Source organism: Glycine max, chromosome 18, assembly GCF_000004515.6.
Source record: "Glycine max cultivar Williams 82 chromosome 18, Glycine_max_v4.0, whole genome shotgun sequence".
Taxonomy (NCBI): Eukaryota; Viridiplantae; Streptophyta; class Magnoliopsida; order Fabales; family Fabaceae; genus Glycine; species Glycine max.
In genome coordinates this window covers 37219773-37246006 of record NC_038254.2, presented here as the reverse complement: position 1 = coordinate 37246006, position 26234 = coordinate 37219773, and the positions used below count along the sequence as shown (strand labels likewise).

The window sequence follows — 26234 nt, the reverse complement described above, 5'->3', positions numbered from 1 at the left end:
CATTGGAATCTGCCCTCCTCAACCTTGCCTTGCTATAACATGAGTGCCCAAGTACTATTTTTCCTTAAATTATTACTAGCTGGAAGTTTACCAATCATGATATACAGACACACTTTGCATAGAATCAATATTAGAGAATCTCATGCCAGAAGCATATCTTTTATTACATTAGAAAGCACAACTATACACGAGAAACAGAGAAAATCCTAGCTAATGAACACCATAATAACTCTACTACCAGTCACACTCTTCTCATAGTTATCATTAAAGGTATTTACATGGCCTCGCATGTAAGCCTTACCGTCACAAGCACATAAACACATTACTCCATTGATGCATCACACGGTACTCTATTTGAAAATGGATCTTTTACTCTGTGCCTGCAAGGACTGTTGACCCTTGCACCTGATAGTTCATTGCATCAAATAGACAAAATATATCATAAGATATAAGTCTCAAAGTTCATAAATGGACAGAGCCACACGGTCAAAATAAGCAAACTAACCATTAGTGCAGAAACAAATATTCCAATAAATTATTATGTGTAGTGGAGCTTTCCAATTTTTGTACCTAACACTCGATTTTCTTGTTAACCAAGGCCAAAAAGACCACCTAAATGAGACTTTTCAACCACTTGACAACCTAACCAAACATGCTTAGATTATAATTTTGCTCTTAGGAACTTACAATGTTATTACCTCGGTGAAATTTAGTTGCAATTGGCAATCCTAGTTACGTAATGGATATTCAACTCTAACTTCTTAAGCTCTAAGATTACCTTCAAAAGTGATATGAAGATTTAAGTTTAAATTAGTCTAACCCATTCATTTTGGACACTACACTTTCCGTTTAGTGAAATTTAGCTGTACGTGTTGGCTTTTTATGAACTCCTATTCTATTGTCTCTGACCTCACATTTTCCCTTTGTACCTAAAGCAGTCTCAACTTACATTAACCTTATATTACTATTGGGACTGATCACTGATTCTCTGTTCTAAATAGATGAAAAGAATATTCCGCAAAGAGAACTGAGAGCAGCACCGATAATTATATTTAAACTCATGTCATCTCGTTGCCTTGAAGAATGCACCCCAGATATGCACTTGGAACAAATAGTTGCCAAAATGCTGAGGATTGTGATATGCTGGAACAAAAAGAAACTCACCTTGAGGGAAAGAAAGCAAGTGACTTGCCACAAAAACCTTTAAGCAATATAATTTACTTTACTTGTGATATGCTGGAACAAACAGAACATTGAATACAAACCAACAATAGCAGGGGAAGATATAATTTACTTTACTTGTTTGGTGAACAATATATAAAATTTGGTCAGGTGAGACAGCAATATAAATACTAAGTACCAACTAATACAATATCTATGCCTTTTTATATAGCTTTGCATTAAAAAGTAATAGAAAATAATATGTATATATACTAGGAGTATATTTTATTATTATTATTAAATCATAAATTATGATAAATATTAATTTTTTAATTTTAATAATAGATATTTTTAATAGGAAATAATAAATATTTAAAAGCTATATAAAAAGGGATTTTTAATGAATTGACAACTTAAAAAGAAGTGTAGGTTAAATTTATATATGCATTGATTTATCCTCCTCCATGATGTAAATGAAGTTCAATGAAACAATGCAACTATTTGTAATACTATTAATTAACAAATAATATTAAAATAAAAAATAAATATTTTTTATCAAAAAGTTACTTTGGGGTAGATTTAGAGGGGTAGGGTAGGCTTTCCAACTTTATAATATCACACATGTACATCTATTAAAGCTGGAATGCATGGGCCATCCCAACCGTTTCAATGTTGGAATGCAAAGATGATGAAGCTTCACTTTAAAATTTTACTCGGGACCAACATTTTATATTTTGATGCATAAATTCACCCTTATAAAAGTATTCACTCTTGAACAAGAGAATATTAGGAACTACTCACTCTCTTTCATGATAAGCTACATAACTTCTCCTATCTCAAGTATGTCACACTAATTTATTTTTAAGTTTTTTATTTCTCCCTATTGTTTAAATTTAGTCTATCTCAATTTAAATTTGAATTTTGAATTTTAAAATTTGATACATTATATCAATTTGATAGACATACAGATCATATGTATTTGTTTAAATAATTTGTTGACAATGTGGTCATAGCTAAAAAATTGCAGAGCGAAAAACATCTAACTAAATGCTTAGGTGTAACATAAATTGGAAAATCAAAATATGGATACTTACTAGGTATAGTTCAAAATCAGCAGCTGGCCCAATGTTCAGAGCCTCAGCTTTTGCCAGGTCATACTATTTAACACTTGTCAAGAACTCATTGATGCTCTCTCTTGTTTGAACAGAGGCAGCAATGTCAACCAAATAATCATAAACCTGCTAGATATACAGAACATTCATCTACCAATAAAACTTACAAATATTCCCATTTATTAGAAAAATCAAATCTAACCTTGTATTCAGACTGCGCTACTTTGGAAATAACTCTTGTTGGATCCTTTGAAGCTCCTTTAGCTCGTAAGAAATCAAGGACCTCAAAATTTGTGAGTGCACTAGCATTGCCCTCTAAGCTGTGACAAAGCTATTAAACATCAATCATATCCCAATATAAAAGAGAAAGGTTCAATTGAAATTAGTGTATTAATTTTGAAAACAAAGAAAAATGGTAGAAACAAACATTTTCATCTATAAGACACCAGAGTGAGAGAAAAGGCAGTTACAAAACAAGAGTGTCTCCTTTGCTTCTACAATAAAGCCAGCCCAGTACACAAACAGACAATTACAGAATGAAATTCCCAGTTTTCACAAAATATAACAAATCACACTGCTAATACAGCTTAAACACACATAATTGGGTTGGGGTGGACATCAAAAGCAAAAAAAATTGAGTTGGGTGTGTTTTCCCCTACAAAGAAAAATAGCAATGTTAAAAAATTAGAACAATACATTTAATTTGAGCAACCAAACAAGAATAAAATAGTGAAGACAAAAACTAGTTGTGAAGCTTGTGGCGGTTTGAATTGTGGGTCCAAAGAATCTTCTGGTTTAGCCTTGGAAAAACTGGAATCAACAATAGGCTTTGCATTGTTAGGCTGAGTTAATCCAGCCACTGCCTTCATTCATGTGATTATCAATGTTTACTCCTACTGCACTCACTTCCTAACCTTCTGGTTTGTGATTCTTGACATCAAGAAAAATTAAATGCTTGATTACAATCAGCATCCCTATAATTTAAGTGTGAAATAACTACTATCTTCCATTCATTTCCATAAATTATCATGAAATTCATCTCTCTCTATTCCTTTTAATACATGTTAAAATCAAAAGATAAAGACTAAACCAGCCTATAAGATTTAAAAGCTTAATTCACTAGAAATTACCCTTACCTTTCGTTAAGTTATCATGTATTAGTCATGAGAGTGAACACTAAATAAAAACGATTGCAATATAAATATATACATGAAGAGTTGGGTTATTAAAAAAAAGTACCTCCATTGAGCCATAAGAGAACGAGTTTTTGTTCTGGTTTGTGAGTGGCCTCGAAAAACCAATAGAACAGTGTTGTTCCTTGAGTTTCATTGGCAGTGATATAACCACCATATTGTTGAACTTCACCAAAGGCTGCGCAGGTAATCCATGCACTCTATCAGCTTCTTCCTCTGCCAGTATCTCCTGGCTAAGGTAACTAGCTACTGAAGGCTTTGCCACACCTAACGCTTCTATGGTCAAACAAACAAAAAGCAGAAGATGAAGATTAAGAAAAACTGAACACAAAGCCATAACTGATATATATCTCCGGTGTAGGTGTGTTTGTGTAGGTGTGCGATATATATCCACGCATTGAATTGGCTAACGGCCAAACCAAATACGCCAAATACAGTGATTCAAAAAGCATTCAAATGCCTAAGCTGCGCCGCATTTCAGTAAGTTGCAGATGTGATCATTACAATGCAGCAGCATTAATATAGAGTTGCATGCTAAAAGAATCAAAATGAAAATCTGGTATATATTGGCTTAGAAATATTTCTAGCCTTGTAGGAGAATTTGTAGAAGATAGGAATGAGAAAACCCTAAGGTTTATACTGTAATTAATAACACAAGAGTCTCAAGATAGAGAATGAAGCTTCATTGTAAGAACTGTGGAAAGCACCTGTAGCAGATGATGAGAGTCATGAGCAAAATGACGGCGACAGCAACGAAGTCTATTTCGTTGAAGCCTTTGGGAAGAGACGGCACCGTAAGGCGCCATTTGGTGGAGGAGATTCCGATTGTGGTGCCTAGGTACGTCGTCAAGCCTCTGGCGACGGTGACATTGGAAAGCACAGACCAAAGGTGACGTGGAGGTAGCTGAAGGCGCCGTCGGCAACAGGCATGTCGACGACAAACTCAGTGTAGCAGAAAGCGGAGAGGAGGGTGCAGAAGCCGGTAGTGGCAATTAAAATAAGAGTAAACACCAAATTCAAATTAAATACTAATAGTATCTTAAAATTTCATTAATTTATCTACACTATCCATCCATTTGTAAGTAAAAATCTTTTTTATTTTACCTACAATTTAGCTGTAGGGATAAGTTTTTATAAGGTTTTACCTACACTACATAGTTATAGGTAATTTTTTTTTATATTTTTCCAAGATTTACCTATACTAAAAACTGTAAGTATAAGTCGTTGAATTTAACCTACATTAAACAATGGTAGGTAATAAAGTATTTTTAAAGTTTACCTACACTAATTCATGTTTGTAGGTAAAGGTGTTTGTAGGTATAAGGCATTTTTCTTGTAGTGCCTATGGTGGTTCAAGGAATGTGTGCAACACTTTTTTCACTAAATATTTATTATTTATATTGAAATTCGGGTGAGACACTATAGATAAGTGTTTGTTTGAGTATGTATTACATTGTTTCAAACATGGATCAATAATTTTTAACCAAATTTAGGCCATTATTTGGAACCTATGGTTGTGTTTAGGGTCTTATTGGAAAACTGTATTTATTAAAAAAGACAAATATACTTTAAGCATAACATGCTACCAAGTTGACTCATCTTCCAAAAGTAAAGAACACAGTATAAGAAGATTTTTTATTCTTCTACCAAATTAAAAATTTATTTCTTATGTTATCAAAAATTACATTTCCTTCCTTTTTTTTCCTTCCAAGCGTTTACCTTAAACTCAAAAAATTAAAGTAGGATATTTTTCTTAATTATTATATTTATTATCCTTTAGGCACAAAATATAAAGTGATGTCTCTTTTATTGAATTTGTACCTATTTGGGTAAAATTTGTAGCTTTCACCTTGACATGGCAGAGGTTTGAGCAATTAAAGAATCCTAGGAAAAAGAGTGTGCCACATACTAGTAATTCAATGATTAACACTGAAGATCTTTTAACCATATACATATACTTTACTAATTAATAGTCTCAATTGTGATTTTGTTACTATCTGACTTTTCTAGGTATATTTATTAGCCGATTTACTCCAATAAATAGTCGGAAAATTGAAATCCAAGTTGTCGATCACCTCGGAAAAATTGAAGCAAAAGGCGTCTTTTCTTTTTGTTTTTCTTCTCTTGAATAAATGTGATGAGGACATGACCAAGAGCAAGGGCAAGGATCCACTTGAAGGACTTGGAGGACCTATGACAAGGCTAGAGCAAGGAAAGCCAAGGAAGCTCTTCAACAAGTGCTGTCCATACTGTTTGAATACAAGCCCAAGTTTCAAGGAGAAAAGTCCAAGGTTGTGAGTTGTATCATGGCCCAAATGGAGGAGGACTAAATGACACCACTTTGTCTCAATTTTTAGAGTGTTTAGTTTGTCTAAATAATGGCCCAATCCTTGTAAAGTTGGCTGACCAAAAATATGTTTTGGGTTAATCAATTAAAAGGGCTTTAGTTAGGTTTAGTTCAAGTTGTAATAAGGGCCCAATTGGCAACCTAGGCATCAGCCTTTTGGGAGACCAAATGGTGGCTGACTTGTTGGCTGTTGGGGGTGACTTTTGGTTGCCACAATTTCAGTTACACTCAGCCATTAAGTTTTTTTTAATTCCCTAGGTTAATGGCATTAAGTTATTTTAATTCTAGGTTAGTGGGTCATTACTAAAATCTGCTGTAAAGCTTCTATATAAGCTGAACCATTTTATCAATAAAGACAAGTTGAGTTTTATTCAGAAAATTAGAGTTTATCTCTTTTATCTTAGTGAGAGTGATTCTCCTAAATTCTTAAGTGATTCAAGAACACCCTGGCTGTATCAAAGGACTTTCACAACCTTTGTGTGTTGCCCTCGCTGGAAAGAGTGATTCTTTCCTTCCTATCATCTCCACCCTTGTTCTTTCAAACCACAATTCCAGAAAATCCACCTCTGCCCAAAATTATCTCGTGACCATAACTCCCATTTTACACACTCAAATTAAGTGATTCTTGAGCCTAAATTGAATTTCAAAACGAGACCTTTCACCTCGTTTTGGAATCACCTCATTTGGAGCCCTGTAGCTTCCGTTATTGCCATTTCTATATTTCTGTCCAGCCACCACTTAACCTACGTTTTACCATCCCATTCATCCATTTTATGCCAGAAACCACCTTATTAAGACCCACGAAATTAACCACCTTATTTTCCATCCTTTCCTTAATCAATTTCCGCATTTTCCATCAAGGTTTAATCCTAGACGATCCTAAGTCAGCCCTTGTGCCATGAGGGTTCATATCAAAATGGTTGGAAGACAAGTTGAGAAACAAAAAAAGGCTCAGTAAGCAAAACATAGGATTGAAACAATTTTCTCTTCAAAATCAATCCAATCCAATTGATGTGTGAATCTCATAAATGTTGATTAAAATGAAACTGTGTTTAAGTCTGTCTGGAAGAGCAGCTCTCTGAAAAAAGTCTTGTCTTTTTCATGGAAACTTTTACATGACCGTTTGGCAACTAAAAAAAACCATGATTATGAAGGGCCAAGACATTTATAGTAGCCAAGATGAGGTTACTACTTCACCTTCCTCTAGTGAAAGTGAAGAAGCAAAAGGGGAAGAATCTAGTGAGGAAATTGACTCCCAAGAAGAAAGGAACCTTTTAATGGTCAAAAGGCTTCTAGGAGGCCGATCTTGTGACTTGGTAAATTGGATTGATGCTATTAAACATCACTTGTAATGTTGCTCTATTTTTTTTCTTCATCCCTGTTTTTGTGTGCTTTCGCATTCCTTTATAGTCGCATACAACTATTCAAAAAAATTTCCCCATTTCTATTTATAAGCGAATGAACATAGGAATGATATTGAATCATATTTCTGAGTTCGACCTAAGTTAATCCCGTGCTGCGGAATTTCCAAGTTTTACTTACTTTTGAACGATTCGAAAGTCATTTTCAATTATTTTTTTATCGACATCAATCGAGACTATTTTTGATCGGATGTCAGTTGGGGCAATTTTTTGGCAAACGCCGACTTGGACTTTCTTGGACGACATAGGCTGGTGATATTTTTTTGCTTGACATCGGTTAAAAAGTAGCACCTACTAATGTTGATGAGAAAAAGCTTGGCCTACGTCAGTTGAACAAACCCTCAGCTGCCATCAACAAAAAACAAACTTAGCTGATGTCAACATAAAAATAACAATGACTAACATTGACCGAAAACCTAGCCTATTTGAACAAAAAAATATCCATAAAATGGCTTTGGCAAAAACCCTTGCTTGATGTCGACCAAAAAACCAAGCATATGTCAGCTAAAAAATGGCCTTGGCATCGACCAAAAATAGCCTTGACCATTGTCGACCGAAAAACATCATCAACTGATAAGTTCTATCCTATTTTATTGTGTACTTTTTTACTCTTAATGTTTATTGTGCCCAGTCCAACCATTTGAATGATGTGAGAATAGACTGTGATTGGAAAGTCATGATTTTATTTGGAATTGAAATTGGATGGTTGATGTGTTATGACCTAGGATTTGTTTTAATATATTAATTTTATAAGAGGCTTGCTTTATATGTATCAAGATTTTATGATTTATCTTTCTAAGGATATGTGGTAAGTTGTAAAATTCAGAATATTTTTTCCAAGAAATTGGGGACAAGAAGAAATGATGTCTCCTTAACCATGAACTATGAAATTGGGATAGAACACCTCTTTTATTATATGAGATTGATGTTTTGGGTATTTCATGAGTCATAATGGTTTAAATAATATAAATTTTCTCAAACTCTATTTGAATCATATTTAATGAAAAATATAACTTTTTTATTTTTAGAGATTGTTTAATCTAGTCGATAAAAAATCAAGTTTTAATTTCAAATCAATCAAATGAAATTTTGTTCATTTAAATAGTGGATAAATTGAAAGTTCTAGGCATTGAGACAAGTTGTTGTGGTAACGATACTCTACATAGATTTTTAACTATTTGTATAGGTACACTTGCCTAGTGGTCAACTCCAACTTGTTCAAACTCATTCAAACCCATGAACCAAACCCATAGACCCATGGATGTGACATGTCTTTAAAATTACTATTGTTGTTTATATGTTTACATATTTTTTATATTTAAAAGTTCAAATACTGGTGATAACACATTCACTAACTTGTTCAGACTTCAAAGTCTTTCATGAGTTACTAAGTTCCCATTCTCTCTCTCACTCTCTACACTTTGCATCAGATTAAGGTTTCCAATTCTTTCTATTTCCCTCCACACATTGACTATAGGACATCCCCTCCATAACGTATTTCGATTTCTTCGAATGTCATTGTTGACTTATTGAGATTAAGTACTTAATTGTTAAGCAATATCACCATAACACTTTCATGATGCGCCAGCTAAGTGACTAGCTTCAAGGTGATTTTTCATAATTTGTAGTTTGTGCTTATTTAAAACCTCAGTTTTAAAAAGTTTAAAACAAATTTAGATGTTCAGAACCAATTCACTTAATCAAAATCAACTTGTTTGTGACCAAGATGTTTAGGGTTAGGTTTCATAAAAAAGTAACATGAATCCAACCTACCTTCTAAAGGAGGAAGCTACAGGATTGAGCCAGATATATAGGTACAAATTCAATAAAAGGGACAACATTTTTTTTTGTGTGTGTGCGTATGTGAAGGGTAAAAAAATTTGGCCAAATCTATGTTATCTTTTTTAGTTTTAAGTAAAGGTTTCATAGATAAAAAATTGAAGGTAAAGAAATTTTGAATTCCATCATAACTAATGTTTTATTTGGTATAGATAAAAGATCTTCTTATACTATTTACTATTTAATTTTGGATGATGAGTCGATTTGGTAGTAGGTTTCATAAATTAGAAATTGAAGTAAAGGTTTTAAGAGTGATTTGATTTAGGCTTAGCCCTCCAAATGTCAAAAACAGTCAACCAAAGTCAAAGTAAGGAGTTGTAAGTCGACCAATTTATGACAATTTTGTAAAAAGATACAAGTTTAGTCAAAACCTTATAAATTAGAGTTTTGAACACCAAATTAACTAATTAATTAGTGTAGGCCTAATATAATTAATTTAAATAGACAAAGACCTAATATAATTAATGTTTCTAATTATTAATTAGTTAACTAGAATTTAATTAACCTTAATTGTCTTAATTACAGCTAACTAATAATAGATTACTCCCTCCGTCTCGAAACAAGCTAAACAGGTATTTTATTTTCAAGATCCTTGTGATGAAAGATGGTTAGTGGTTCTACATGGAAAAACAATTAACGTTAATTTAGCCTAAAAAGATTAAATTTGTACTTCTGAGTTCGAGGATAGTGGGAAGCGTTTTGAAACTTTGAAAAAGGGGAACGAGAGGTCAACATTGTGTTAAGCATAGAGGTGGGTCTATGTCTTCGGTGGTGCATACAGGATATTTGGAAGGGAGGCAGATTCATGAAGGTGTACCATGGGTGAGGCACTTCTTGTGTCTATTGCCCATCCAATTATTAATATATTTGATCTTTTTTCTAAAAGCATTGAGGTGAGACACAACAAGGTTCTAGGATTCAAAAAACTCATCTTTAATTGATTTAGGTGAGTTTTAACTATTAGAAATTGTAATTTAGTTTATAAATATAGATTGGTGATTTCACAAATCCCATGAAATTATATTTTAAAATTTCTAATAGACACGTTATCACTTAACTAACGATAGGAATCTAGAATAATTTTTTAATATATCAGGAAACTAGAGGTCATCATTAATTCATTTATTGATTTTTTTTTGTTCACCATTAATATTTTAAGAATATAAGTAAAAAAAGTTGATTAATGTTACATTAAAAAGCTAAAATGACAATTATTTTGATTTTTTTTTCTCTTACATTACAATTATAATAGAATGGGAAGGAGTAGAATATAATGAAAGATAGAAGATTAAAGTCTCTTGCAAGATGAATAATGAAACTTTAATTAATCCAAATGAAACAAATTTGGACCCAAAATCCTAATGGGCCAATGGGGCTCGGCCCAAAACCCCAAGATGTAGGGTTACAATACAAGAAATGTAAACACTCTCCCTTGGTCTTCATTCATGCACGGCCACTTCTAGAGTTTTAGGAGAGATAAGAGAGCTTTTATCTCTTGCGTGGTGTTCTCTCTCTAACTTCATGGTCATCCTAGGTCACGTTCTCACCTTTACAACTCAAATCTTGTCCCTTGGACATCAAATTCAAGGAGGAAGCTCTAGCAGACAAGGGTTTTTCATCAATCCATTTTGTTTTGCATTTTCTTGAACTCTAGAAGACTTCAAATCTCTCAAGGTATTGAGAGGTTCTATTTTCTTTAATGTCTATTTTGGTTTGGGAGGTTATCCTCCATGAGTATGGGCTCTTAGATTTGGTTTGGGGGGATTAGATTGAATTTTAAAATGAAATCCAAAATCTGATTTTATTCAAAACAGATGGGTTTATTAAATTTTAATATGTTCGACTTTTGGTTTATTTGATTTTCAGTTTTTTGCTTGATTTATTCTTAAAGTTATATTATAAAATCAGTTTATGAACATTCCTAAGAAAACCGATAAAGTAAAGACATCAAATGTACAATTAAGTCTATTAACTAGTAAAGTACGTTTTTGTTGACAAATCTACAGTGTTAAACATTCATAGATTAATATGTATAGTACATTCTTTTGCCAATGATTCTTTAATGGACATTCTCTCCTACTTAATTTTTTCAGTTTAATGTAAAAGTTTATTTAGAAGGAAAATTAATTTTGAGTTGCATAAAAAATTCCTTGTTGCTTTTGGTAGGGATAAAAGATCTTCATATATTGTGCTATTTACTTTTGAATGATGAGTAGATATGGTTGCACATTATACATAAATTAGGTTAGTCCTTTTTAATGAATTTAATTACTTATATCGATATCTATATTATATTTATTAGGTTAGAGATATGTAGACACAAAATAACATAACACCATGACATAAACTTTTGCAGTTTCCAATTGAAATAACATAACACCAGAGAGAGTATTAATCTTTGATGTATATATATATATATATATATATATATATATATATATATACATCAAAGATTAATACTCTCTCTGGTCTCATATATACGCAAAAATAATTACTTCCCATAAATTAAGAAAGTTAGTTGAAATCATTTAATTTTGCTAATCTCAAGTAGAAAGTAAGGTTATTCTTAAAATGTCCTCCATTCAAACCTGATACTTTGTACACTATATTCCATCCAATATCTACATATATTGTTAGGGATGAGTCGAGCCTAATGGTTAGTGTTTTATATGCATACCTTGGAAAATTGCACTTTTCTTAATTTGGTTTTTGTTCTTTCTTGCAATATCATCACACTCAATTTATCAGGTATTTCTTTATTTTTGAAGTGGCGTCTACATATATTGTTAGGGATGAGTCACCAGATTCTTTGTACACTAAAAATAAAGGAGTCACCAGATTCTTTGTACACTATATTCCATCCAATATCTACATATATTGTTAGGGATGAGTCGAGCCTAATGGTTAGTGTTTTATATGCATACCATGGAAAATTGCACTTTTCTTAATTTGGTTTTTGTTCTTTCTTGCATTATCATCACACTCAATTTAACAGGTATTTCTTTATTTTTGAAGTGGTGTCTCCAATCATCACACCTTGAAAAAGGTATGTATGTCTTCAACACCCCAATCCCAACCAATAGGGAAGATGAGATCATTGCTAAAGCCCGTTAGAAGACAAGTATGATGGTTATATTTGAATGGGACACATCTTAAAAGATACGTGTGTGACACTTTTTTTTAAACTACGTGATGGGAACAAATAAGAAATTTCTTGTCAATTACTTTTATAATTATCGGATGATTGATAGTAGGCCTTTTATGAAACAAGTGCATAAATTGAATGTATGCTTAATATCTACGAACAAACACAATATGGATGTAGATGAAAGTTAATGATTCTATCTTGAATCATTGACAAAGTTCCTTCCTTATGGAATGACTTTAAAAAGTTTGAAACATCTAAAAGATCAAACCGATTTCTCTTGAACAATCGAGGTAGTAAAATGATACCAAAGGTACATATGTTCAACAAATGGTGTGAGTAATGGAGGAAGGTACATTGAAAAAGTTCTCTAAGAGTAGGAAGTGGGATTTTGTTATTCATGTAGTTTCACGTGCAGCCATAGTAAAAATGCATTTACGACTTCATTAAATATTGGATTGAGTTGGAATTTTGTGAGCCAATTCAGGATACATAATTCTTAAATCTAAATCTTTGGTTTGTTTATTGGTTGCTTGTGGTGAGAGATATTTAGTTTGTACTATCAACAATTTTTTATACTTTCATCTTCTTGATTCTCTATTTGTATGTTTGTTGTTGTTTTAGTTGTTTAACCAATACTCACTTTTATCTAAAACCATGTGATTTTCAGAATCATGGGATTTGGTTGTTTTGTTAAAAAAGGTGAGAGATATTTTGTTCATTAAGTTGTATGATTAATTGATGAACGTGATTTGTGCACTAACTTGAGTATGTTTAATCTAAAACCATTTGGTTCATATATATTTTTAAAATGGTGGGTGATTATGTGAAATTTTCAAAATTATTTAAAGATTGTATCATTTCATGAGATTTTGTGTTCACTTATATGAAGTGAAAGTATGAATAGATGCACAACAAACATGAGATGTGACTCTTCACCAAGAGTCATGACATGTGACTCTTACCAAGGCCTTGAATGCAGAAAATCACCGGATTCTTTGTAACCATGCCCCTTCCATTCTTCCCTTATGCACATAGAGAAATAAGGAAACTATCATCGCTAGTTGTTTTCTTTGGTTTTCCTTAACTTTTGTTGAGTCATCACCTCCAATTTCAACTAACATAATAGATAAATTTTGCTCGTGCATGTGTGCACGCATACCATGTCGAAGCATAGGTTGATGTCGTAAGATATTATAAAAATACATACCTTTCATACACAAACAAACATATTGCTAAATCCTACAAGATCATATTGTAGTTTGATTTTGTGAACATTCATGTCATTTAATTATGCTAGTATCAGAAATAAGTAAAACATATTAACAAATGGTAAAGATTTGGTTTATAAGCTAATAATTTGTTCAACAATGACAAAATTTTGTTATATTTAATTTCTAAGTCAATGTATCTAGTCTATTGATTCTCTTTTCAAGATCCAATACTCCTCCAATAAACTGCCTTGATTCATTTATCTCATTTCCATCTTTATAATCTTCCTCCAAAGCCTCCATCAGTGGTTCAACGGTGTCTTGGGAAGGATTTCCAAATAAAATAGATTTCAAAGGAGAAAATTCAGGTGGAAACACCAGCATCATTGCGTAGACTGCTCTTTCACCGAGTAATATTCTTTGCAAAATCACGATGATGATACAGTATTGACTGCTTCCACCATCCTGCATAACGCGTGGTGACATCTCCCTCAAAAAATCCAAACAGGAAAATAGAAATTCCCGTTAGATATGGGTATGTAGTAATTTTTCCATGCAATGCCTTTGGTTCCAAAGAATGTAGCCACACAATCTAAAACTTCTTGATGCATTCTAAATTGCATTGCCACTCTTTATGTGATAGGTACTTTTGCGTAATACATTTGTGTGACAACTAGCATTGAAACTCTCATGCATATAGCAAAAAAAAAAACTATTTTTATGTTGGCTTAAAATATTGGTCGCAAAGCTGATTATCTACATCAAGGAAAGCAAACTTGCTCACCAAGCCATTGGGAGAGAAATCAATCTCTGCCAACCAAGTTGCATGGAATGTTTCATGCTCCATTTCATTCCCATTATCGATGAATATCAACCCTTGCTAATGTATAAACCCCATCCTTTTTATGCCTTGTAGTTTGTTTTCCTATTGTATGTATCAATTTCTTCTCCACATTTATCATTTCATGGCTTCAAAATGGGGTGAAGACGGGATCATGAACTATTGGAAAATTCTCCAACACCATCACATCCTCCAAGGTGTTTTTTTTTCTTACCTTAGGGTAACAAAAAGGTATTTGTCTCAGGACACCACTTCTCAACAACCCCAAAAAACATGTTTTCATTTTTTACTATGAAGCACTTGGGTTGAAAACATGTGTTTTGGGTTGTTGAGAAGTTGTGTCCTTAGACAAATACCTTTTTGTGCTCCTAGGGTGAGAAAAATGTCACCTTGGAGGATGTGATGGTGTTGGAGGGTTTTGCAACTGTTGGTGATCCTGTCTTGACCCCATTTCAAAGCTAGGAAATGATGAAAATGGAGAAGAAATTGATACATAGAACAGGACAACAGCAATCTCCAAGGAGTAAAAAGAGTAGGGACAACAACAATCTCCAAGGAGTAAAAAGAGTGGGGTTTATATAAACATTAGCATGGATGGATTTTTGTCAATAGTGGGAGTGAAATTGAGCATGAAACATCCCTTGCAACTTGCTTGGCGATGATTGGCTTCTCTCCTAGTGGCTTGGTGAGAAAGTTTGTTTTCTTTATTGTTGTTCATCTTGCTGGTGAGAATCAGCTTTGTGACCAACAGTTTTATCCAACATATAAAATGATTTTGGTATATCGAAGAAAACAATAGTTTATTTGACTGGTAATGAAAAATTGGAATTGTAGTTAACTCTTTGGTCACCCTTTTACTACTTGATCCAAACTTGGGTGTGTGAGAGATTAACAAATTAGCAACCATAGCCTAGGCTGATTACCAATGAAGAATCTATGCTATTGAGGTGGAACAAGCTTAATCAATTGAAAATTGACGGTGTGAGATTTTCCCTGGACTCTACTAGGGGCAATTTTCCTTGGCATCCTTAATCATGTTCAAATTGTTGGTAAGTTTAGGTCTTTTAATCCAAAAAAGGAAACTTGGTTACCATGTGAGAGTAATTTGGATAAATGAAAATAGTTTTGGTTGTTATATGCATGAGTATTTCGATGCTTGTTTGCAACAATGTATTATAAAAAAGTACCTACCACATAGAGAGTGGCTATGCAATTTGGAATGCATCAAGAAGTTTCAGATTGTGTGATTGCATTCTCTGACACCAAAGCTATTGCATTGAAAAATAACTGCATACCCAAAACTACTTTAAAAAATTGCAAACAATATTACTTGGCAAAAAAGCATTCTAAAGCTACTTTGCCATCATGGACCTCATGTATCAAAAGCAAGTACAAATGGTAATGATGCTGATATTGCACCTGAATTTTCTCCTTTGAAAACTGTTCAATTTAGAAATCCTTCTCAAGACACTGTTGACCCAAGAGACGGAGGCTTTGGAGGAAGACTATGGAGATGGAAATGGGAAAAATGAATCAAGGCAATTTATTGAGGGGTTAATGGATTTTGAATAAAGAATCAATAGACTGGAGACAGTGACTAAGAAATTATAAAGATAGCAAAATTTGGTCACTATTGAACAAATTATTCTTATAAAGCCTAAAAATAAAATATGACACGATCTTGTAATTTTTAATGCCTTGGGTACATTAATGCCTTGGTTTCACATTTGTTATTTGTTATTTTGCCTTACTAAAAGAAAAATGACCTATACCTACGGACAAAAACTATCACTATAAATAAAAAAATCCGTAGGTAAATGTATGATAGACTTTGTCCTACGGACGTTTCTTCCGTCAACTTTGAGGAGGCGTATAATGACGACTAATTGTCTGTCACTATAGGTTTTAACTACTATGTATAGTGTGTAAGTAAAAGTATTTAACTTTTACTTACATCTCCTAACTTTAGGTAAATGTCTTTAATATGTACCTATCTTCTTCAACTGTAGGTAAATATGTTTAACATGAACACCTCTAATAAGAAGACAATTCTAGGGTGCCAATTTGAGAGCCTAACTAGAAAGGCTATGACCTGTTTGGTAACTAGGGATGCACCTTGGCATTGGAAACAGAGAAACAGAGAAAATCCTAGCTAATGAACACCATAATAAACTTTACTACCAGTCGCACTCTTCTCATAGTTATCATTAAAAGTATTTACATGGCCTCGCATGTAAGCCTTACCGTCACAAGCACATAAACACATTACTCCATTAATGCATCACACGGTACTCTATTTGAAAATGGATCTTTTACTCTGTGCCTACAAGGACTGCTGACCCTTCCACCTGATAGTTCATCACATCTAATAGACAAAATATATCATAAGATATAAGTCTCAAAGTTCATAAATGGGGAGAGTCACACGGTCAAAATAAGCAAACTAACCATGAATGCAGAAACAAATATTCAAATAAATAATACCACTATTATGTGTAGTGGAGCTTTCCAATTTTTGTACCTAACACTCGATTTTCTTGTTAACCAAGGCCAAAAAGACCACCTAAACAAGACTTGTCAACCACTTGAGAGCCTAACCGAACTTGCTTAGATTATAATTTTGCTCTTAGGAACTTACAATGTTATTACCTCGGTGAAATTTAGTTGCAACTGGCAATCCTAGTTACGTAATGGATATTCAACTCTAACTTCTTAAGCTCTAAGATTACCTTCAAAAGTGATATGAAGATTTAAGTTTAAATTAGTCTAACCCATTCATTTTGGACACTACATTTTCCGTTTAGTGAAATTTAGCTGTATGTGTTGGCTTTTTGTGAACTCCTATTCTATTGTCTTTGACCTCACATTTTCCCTTTGTACTTGATGCAGTCTCAATTGACATTAACCTTATATTACTATTGGGACTGATCACTGATTCTCTGTTCTAAACAGATGAAAAGAATATTCTACAAAGAGAACTGAGAGCAGCACCGATAATTATATTTAAACTCATGTCATCTTGTTACCTTGAAGAATGCACCCCAGATTTGCTCTTCCTTGGCAGGTACTGCAGTAATCTTATTCTTTGGATTCTCATAGCATCTCAATCATCCAACTGCTGTAGAGTAGAAACATCCAGTCCAATTTACAAAATAACAATGTCAATAGTGACGGGATACTTACAATCATGGGAGCAAAAAGAAAAAGAACATAGACAACGTCAATGTAAAAATCCTCATATTATGAATTATCATCATCTTGAAGGGCAGGGAGGAAATGATCCAATCTGGGATCACATGGAACAAATAGTTTCCAAAATGCTGAGGATTGTGATATGCAGGAACAAAAATAAACTCACCTCGAGGGAAAGAAGCAAGTGACTTGCCACAAAAACCTTTAAGCAATATAGTTTACTTTATACTTGTGATATGTTGGAACAAATAGAACATTGAATACAAACCAACAATAGCATGGGAAGATATAATTTACTTTACTTGTTTGGTGAACAATATATAAAATTTGGTCAAGTGAGACAACAATATAAATACTAAGTACCAACTAATACAATATCTATGCCTTTTTATATAGCTTTGCATTAAAAAAAAGTAATAGAAAATAATATGTATATGATGGAAGCTTGCTTGTGGGGCTTCTATGGAGGCTGGATCTTTGAGCTTCAATGAGGTCCTTTAATAGTGATTTTCCATCATGGAGATGCAGCAGAAGACAAAGGAGAAGAGGTGAGAGGAGGCGCCATCCACTAGGGAGTAAGCCATGGAAGAAGGAGCTTCACCACCAAGATGAGCCTTGGATAAGAAGCTTGGAAGGATGCTTCAATGGAGGAAAAGAAAGAGGAAGAGAAAGAGAGAGGGGGGAGCACGAAATTGAAGGAATAAAAGAGGGAGAGAAGTGGAACTTTGAATATGTCTCACAAGACTCTCATTCATCAAAGTTACAACAAGTGTTACACATGCTTCTATTTATAGACTAGGTAGCTTCCTTGAGAAGCTTTCTTGAGAAAACTTCCTTGAGAAGCTTCTTTGAGAAAACTTCCTTGAGAAGCTAGAGCTTAGCTACACACACCCCTGTCATAACTAAGCTCACCTCCTTGAGAAGCTTCCTTAAGAAGATTCCTAAAGATGCTTAAGCTTAGCTACACATACCTCTCTAATAGCTAAGCTCACCTCCTTGAGATGAGAAGCTAGAGCTTAGCTACACACTCCCTATAATAGCTAAGCTCACCCCTATGACAAAAAATATGAAAATACAAAAAAAAAGTCCTTACTACAAAGACTACTCAAAATGCCCGAAATACAAGGCTAAAACCCTATACTACTAGAATGGCCAAAATACAAGGCCTACGAAGGAAATACCTATTCTAATATTTGCAAAGATAAGCGGGCTCATACTTAGCCCATGGGCTCGAAATCTACCGTAAGGCTCATGAGAACCCTAGGGCCTTCCCTTGGATCTCTAGCCCAATCTACTTGGAGTTTTCTACCCAATGCCCTTGCGGGGTAGGATTGCATCATTCCCTCCACCTTGGAAAGGATTTGACCTCAAATCCCGAGGTTCTTCATACTCTGGGCTTCTTCCCTCAACACCTGTAAAAAGAACAAAAATATATGTATTAGTGGTGTTTGGTATGTTGAAGGTAAGGTCTGAAAACCCATTTCCTAGGCATCTTCCATAAAAGAACATGGTTTCTCACCAACTCAATGAGTGGTGCTACAAGTATAGAAAAATATGGGACAAACCTTTTGTAAAAGTTTGTTAAGTCATGGAAGCCCCAAATTTTTCTTATACTTGGTGGAGTGGGCCACTCAGGAATGACCTATATTCTCTTAGGGTTCATGGGAACCCCTTGATCACTATTTGAAAAATTAAGAAAAGTAACGCAATAAAACATACCTTTTTCTGTATTTTCATATTGATTATTCCTACCAAAAAGTATGACAAACCTAAGGTGTCCCATATGAGTACCTAAGTTTGTATTGAAACTAAAAATAAGAACAAACCTACCTAATGGGTCCCTATGTACACAAATCATGAAGATGTTGGGTGCATGAGTGATTTTACAAAAGAGTGTTGCACCACTCAAAACATTCATCATACCACCTATTTTAGGGACTTGGTGCCTATTAATACCTATTTTAGGCACCAACAAAGAACAAGGATTTAAGCTCTTGCGAACCAAACCCTCATCCAACAACTTCTTTACTTGAGGAATAAACTCAAGCCCAAGAGGTGTGGCAATGCTAGCAAGTGCCTTTTTACAAAAGAGAAAATGTGGAGGTTGTCTAAGAGGGAAAGTTTCTTTAATGTTTGTCTTTATTGTAAAATGAGTTTCCTTCTTAGCTAAACTCTTGGAGGAGACACTTACCTCCTTACACTTCTCTTTAACCACTAATGGTTGTCCTTCTTCTTGGGGGTAGATTTCTTCACTAGATTCTTCCCCTTTTGCTTTTTCACTTTCACTAGAGGAAGGTGAAGTAGTAGCCTCATCTTGGCTTCTATAAATGTCTTGGCCCCTCATAATCATGGTTTTTGTGGTGGGGCATTGAGAAGTAATGTGTACTCTTCCAAGACATTTAAAGCACTTTATAGAGCTAGGTTTCTCTTGCATACTAGCCTTAGGGGCTTGCTTTTCTATTGTCTTCCCCTTATCATCTTTGGGCTTAGAAGGTGTCACCCCTAAGATGCCTTGACCTTGGTCTTTCTTTGGATAAGAGTCAGAGCTATAAGATTTTGAAGTAGACTTGTTTTTAAGTTGTTGCTCTACCCTTATTTCCCAATCTAAGTTAGCCTCTACATTGTCCTTCCCATGGAAGTATGAGAGGTTAATGTTAGCCTCTTGAGGCTTTCTTTCCTTTTCTCTTCTATGGGAGTGAGGTCTAAGATGTGAGCTATGCCTTCCTTCGTAATAGTCACAAAGTTCTTCACTTAGGCTCTTGCAAGAGTTATGACTACTATAGGAGGCATGTTTTTCTCTTTTCATTTCTTTTATTATTTTTCTTCTTTCTTCTTCTCTTATTTTCTTTCTTTCATCTTGACTTATTTCTTCCACTCTTTTTTTTTCCTTTTTCTTTTCTCTCTTGTTTTTCTTTCCATAGCTTAAGGGAACTCAACTCATCTAAGATTCTAGATAAAGGGTCTTTATGACTAGTACCCTCGTCATTAACACTAGATGAATGATGACTCATGTTGGTTCCTAAGTTGTGGTTCTTTCTTGTTGGAGGTTTGAAAACAAAAAGGTAAAAGAAACTATGGTTGAAACTAGCCAAAATAAACACTAAAAGAGGTGTGAAAGATAAGGTAAAAAAAAACTAATTGGTAAAAGGAAAGCTATCTAGGTGGTTTGACAATGGAAGGTAAAGGATATGAGCTATGAAAGTAAGCAAGAAATGTAAACTAGGCGAATCCTAAGAGTGTTTGGATGACCACATTCAAGGTTCCCAACAAAACACTCACTATCCTAAGGAAAAATTGCCTAAAATTATTACACACAAATGGAAGTTTGGTAACCTATTGGAGGCTCCCAACACACTTCCAATGAAAGGCCTTTTTGTTACAAAACTTGAAAGCAATGAAAGTAAGTAAATTGCAAATTACAAAATTACAAAACGGTCCTCAATTTTGGTGGTTGTTCTCTCTTTGGTGATTCACTCAATTTGGAGTGCTTCTTAGTCCAATAGCTCTTAAGGTGGTTGGTGTTGGACCTTGTGGCCTCAATAATCTTAAGAGGGATAGGCTTAGAATACAGAAGAAACAACAACAATCAATTTAACAATGTTCTTTAAACATGCAAGACACAATTGATTGCAACAAAATAAATAAGATAAGGGAAGAGAGAATGCAAACACAGTTTTATACTGGTTCGGCCACAACCCGTGCCTACGTCCAGTACTCAAGCAACCCACTTGAGATTTTCACTATCTTTGTAAAATCCTTTACAAAGTCTGAACCACACAGGGACAACCCATCCCTTGTGTTCAGATGCTTTACAACAAGAGACTCACAGTCTCTTAACCAATCTCATTGAATAAGAAGAATGAAAGAAGAATTCTCTCTTCAAGAGAAGAATATTACAATGAAGATCATGTAAGAATCCTTATAGATTTTGCAAGTGTTTGATCAAGGATTTCTTGAGAGAGCATTTGACAATGAAGTTCTTTTGGAATCTCTCTCATTGTCTTTTGAGAGGATAAGACATTTTTGGACCAAAAATACTCTCTGTCTAAAATTCGTGCCCAAGTCACCTATTTATAGGCCTTTGATGACCATTCACAAATCTAATGAAAAGATGTGACTGTTGGCAGATTTTCTGAAAACTTTCCACTGGTAATCGATTACAATGTTTGTGTAATCGATTACACAGTTATAATTTGAAGGGTTATGACTTTTGAATTTGAATTTCCAAAGTTTCGTTGCTGGTAATCGATTACAGACATATGGTAATCGATTACATGTTGAAAATTCAAATTCAAAACCTTTTTCAACAGCTATTTCTCAACCCTGTCTTCTGGTAATCGATTACACTTCCTGGTAATCGATTACCAGAGCCTTGCATGTCTTGAAAGCACTTTGTTTTAAGGCAAGGCTTGGTCTTTAGTGAATCTTGAAACAAGGCTTTGTTTGTTGAAGCAATCTTGAATTATTCTTGAAGCAAATGCTTATCATTTGAAGCAGCCTTGTTAGATTCTTCTTTGACATCATCAAAATCATGTATACATGCATTCACAGTTGGCACCTTTCTTCTTGACTCAAATTCTTCAAGGATGGCACCAATCCTCCTTCCAATTCCCTATATGGCAACCCACAAACAAGGAAACAAAGAGACAAGCAATAACCAAAGAAAAAAAAAATGAAATGAAAGCTAAACCAATGGATTTTTAACAAGACAATTTTTCAAGGATTATTCAACAATTAAAGCAATGAAAAGGACATAGAAGCAAGCTAGGACTCAAAGAGAAACTTAGAATGGCTCTAGAGTAGAGTAAAAAAAACTAAAAAAAAAAACTCAAAAAACCTTTAGCTTTGGCACTTGTCTTCACACTAATTTTCAATTGAAATTTTGGAACTAAGATTGGTATAACATAGGCACCAATTATAGAATAAATTTTGAGCCAAAACAACAAGCACACTTCTCTTTCATTTTTTTTTCCTGGATACTGATTTTCCTGCCAACTTATGTGATTTTTCGTATTTTTTTCCTTTTATCCAAATCACTTGGTTCTTTTTTTATAACTTTTTTCCATATGTTTAGCAAATTCAGTAAAAATTTCAGCTCAAAATTCGAAGTAACCAATTCTCAGTAATTTTTACAAGTTTGTATGTCCAAGCTGCCAGCACCAGTGATTTTTTTAAGCATGGTATATTGATTGCCTTGGGCTTGCTTTCAGCCTTCCTATGTATGTTGAACTCACTAGGATTTTTTAACACAGTTTTAGGAGTTCAATATTCACTTAGGATCAACATTTCAGCCAGCAATTCAATCACCAAAACTCAAATTCACAATAGACACAATCATAAGGAAACCTAAAAGTTCAAGAAAAGGTTCACAATCAAAGACTCTCTAAGAATTTTGCATGAACATGTTAAGGACTAATTAACATGAAAGATTTTACTCAAATCAAATAATAGGCTAAAGAATTTCATACACTCATGAACAAATCAGTTAGACAAAGAAACAAGAAAATAAAATTCAGCACAACATAAGAAATCTTATGTGACAAGTTTCATGACTAGACATGACTTCTATGACAAAACTACAATAGGTGAACAAGTCACTCTAGATTTTTGAGGTTTTCTTCTACTTTAATATTTTTGTAAGAATTTTATGGTTTAGGTTTCAGCCACAAAAAATAACAAGACAAAACTCAAAGGAACCCAAACTCAACACAATTCATGGTTCAAGAACAAGAACAAGAAATTTGAAGCATAGAAAATCAAATCTAGCTTCTATAGCAAGTTTAATCGGTGGAAACTCTAAAGAATCATGTTTAAAACATTTATCACAAGACATGTGAGGAGATACATGGAGAAAAAAATGAAGAAACAACAATGGAAGAGAAGGTAAAGCAAAAAAATTAATGGAGGTTTAAAGAGCACCTACTTGAAGCTCTTGTGCTCTGATACCACTTGATGGAAGCTTGCTTGTGGGGCTTCTATGGAGGCTGGATCTGTGAGCTTCAATGAGGTCCTTTAATGGTGATTTTCCACCATGGAGATGCAGCAGAAGACAAAGGAGAAGAGGTGAGAGGAGGCGTCATCCACTAGGGAGTAAGCCATGGAAGAAGGAGTTTCACCACCAAGATGAGCCTTGGATAAGAAGCTTGGAAGGATGCTTCAATGGAGGAAAAGAAAGAGGAAGAGAAAGAGAGAGGGGGGGAGTACGAAATTGAAGGAATAAAAGAGGGAGAGAAGTGGAACTTTGAAGTATGTCTCACAAGACTCTCATTCATCAAAGTTACAACAAGTGTTACACATGCTTCTATTTATAGACTAGGTAGCTTCCTTGAGAACTTTCTTGAGAAAACTTCCTTGAGAAGCTTCTTTGAGAAAACTTCCTTGAGAAGCTAGAGCTTAGCTACACACACCCCTGTCATAACTAAGCTCACCTCCTTGAGAAGCTTCCTTAAGAAGATTCCTAAAGATGCTTGAGCTTAGCTACACATACCTCTCTAATAGCTAAGCTCACCTCCTTGAGATGAGAAGCCAGAGCTTAGCTACACACCCCCTATAATAGCTAAGCTCACCCCTATGACAAAAAACATGAAAATACAAAAAAAAGTCCTTACTACAAAGACTACTCAAAATGCCCCGAAATACATGGCTAAAACCCTATACTACTAGAATGGCCAAAATACAAGGCCTACGAAGGAAATACCTATTCTAATATTTGCAAAGATAAGCGGGCTCATACTTAGCCCATGGGCTCGAAATCTACCCTAAGGCTCATGAGAACCCTAGGGCCTTCCCTTGGATCTCTAGCCCAATCTACTTGGAGTTTTGTACCCAATGCCCTTGCGGGGTAGGATTGCATCAGTATATATACTGGGAGTATATTTTATTATTATTATTAAATCATAAATTATGATACATATTAATTTTTTAATTTTAATAATAGATATTTTTAATAGGAAATAATAAATATTTTAGAAGCAATATAAAAAGGAATTTTTAATTAATTGACAACTTAAAAAGAAGTGTAGGTTAAATTTATATATCCATTGCTTTTATCCTCCTCCATGATGTAAATCAAGTTCAATGAAACAATGCAACTATTGGTAATACTATTAATTAACAAATGATATTAAAATAAAAAATAAATATTTTTATTAAAGAGTTACTTTGGGGTAGATTTAGAGGGTAGTGTAGGCTTTCCAACTTTATAATATCATACATGTACATCTATTAAAGTTGGAATGCATGGGCCAGCCCAACCGTTTCAATGTTGGAATGCAAAGATGATGAAGCTTCACTTTAAAATTTTATTCGGGACCAACATGTTATATTTTGATGCATAAATTCACCCTTATAAAAGTATTCACTCTTGAACAAGAGAATATTAGGAACTACTCACTCTCTTTCATGATAAGCTATATAACTTCTCCTGTATCAAGTATGTCACACTAATTTATTTTTAAGTTTTTTATTTCTCCCTATTGTTTAAATTTAGTCTATCTCAATTTAAATTTGAATTTTGAATTTTAAAATTTGATACATTATATCAATTTGATAGACATACGGATCACATGTATTTATTTAAATAATTTGTTCACAATGTGGTCATAGCTAAAAAATTGCAGAGCTAAAAACTTCTAACTAAATGCTTAGGTGTAACATAAATTGGAAAATCAAAATATTGATACTTACTGGGTATAGTTCAAAATCAGTAGCTGACCCAATGTTTAATATGTTCAGAGCCTCAGCTTTTGCCAGGTCGTACTATTTAACACTTGTTAAGAACTCATTGATGCTCTCTCTTGTTTGAACAGAGGTAGCAGTGTCAACCAAATAATCATAAACCTGCTAGATATACAGAACATTCATCTACCAATAAAACTTACAAGTATTCCCATTTATTAGAAAAATCAAATCTAACCTTGTATTCAGACTGCGCTACTTTGGCAATAACTCTTGTTGGATCCTTTGAAGCTCCTTTAGCTCGTAAGAAATCAAGGACCTCAAAATTTGTCAGTTCACCAGCATTGCCCTCTAAGCTGTGACAAAGCTATTAAACATCAATGATATCCCAATATAAAAGAGAAAGGTTCAATTGAAATTGGTGTATTAATTTTGAAAACAAACAAAAATGGTAGAAACATACATTTTCATCTGTAAGACACCAGAGTGAGAGAAAAGGCCATTACAAAACAAGAGAGTGTCTCCTTTGCTTCTGCAATAAAGCAAGCCCAGTACACAAACAGACAATTACAGAATGAAATTCCCAGTTTTCACAAAATATAACAAATCACACTGCTAATACAGCTTAAACACACATAATTGGGTTGGGGTGGACATCAAAAGCAAAAAAAGTTGAGTTGGGTGTGTTTTCCCCTACAAAGAAAAATAGCAATGTTAAAAAATTAGATCAATACATTTAATTTGAGCAACCAAACATGAATAAAATAGTGAAGACAAAAACAAGTTGTGAAGCTTCTGGCGGTTTGAATTGAGAGTCCAAAGAATCTTCTGGTTTAGCCTTGGAAAAACTGGAATCAGCAATAGGCTTTGCATTGTTAGGCTGAGTTAATCCAGCCACTGCCTTCATTCATGTGATTATGAATGTTTACTCCTGCTGCACTCACTTCCTGACCTTCTGGTTTGTGATTCTTGACATCAAGAAAAATTAAATGCTTGACTTTAATCAGCATCCCTATCTTCCATTTATTTCCATAAATTATCAAGAAATTCATCTCTCTCTATTCCTTTTAATACATGTTAAAATCAAAAGATAAA

At 33.9% G+C, this 26234-nt stretch overlaps 1 pseudogene; it reads right to left on the bottom strand.

Moving 5' to 3' along the window:
* Positions 1-13615: 13615 nt before the first annotated feature.
* On the bottom strand, positions 13616-25610 carry LOC100780046 (uncharacterized; annotated as a pseudogene).
* Between the last annotated feature and the right edge of the window lie 624 nt (positions 25611-26234).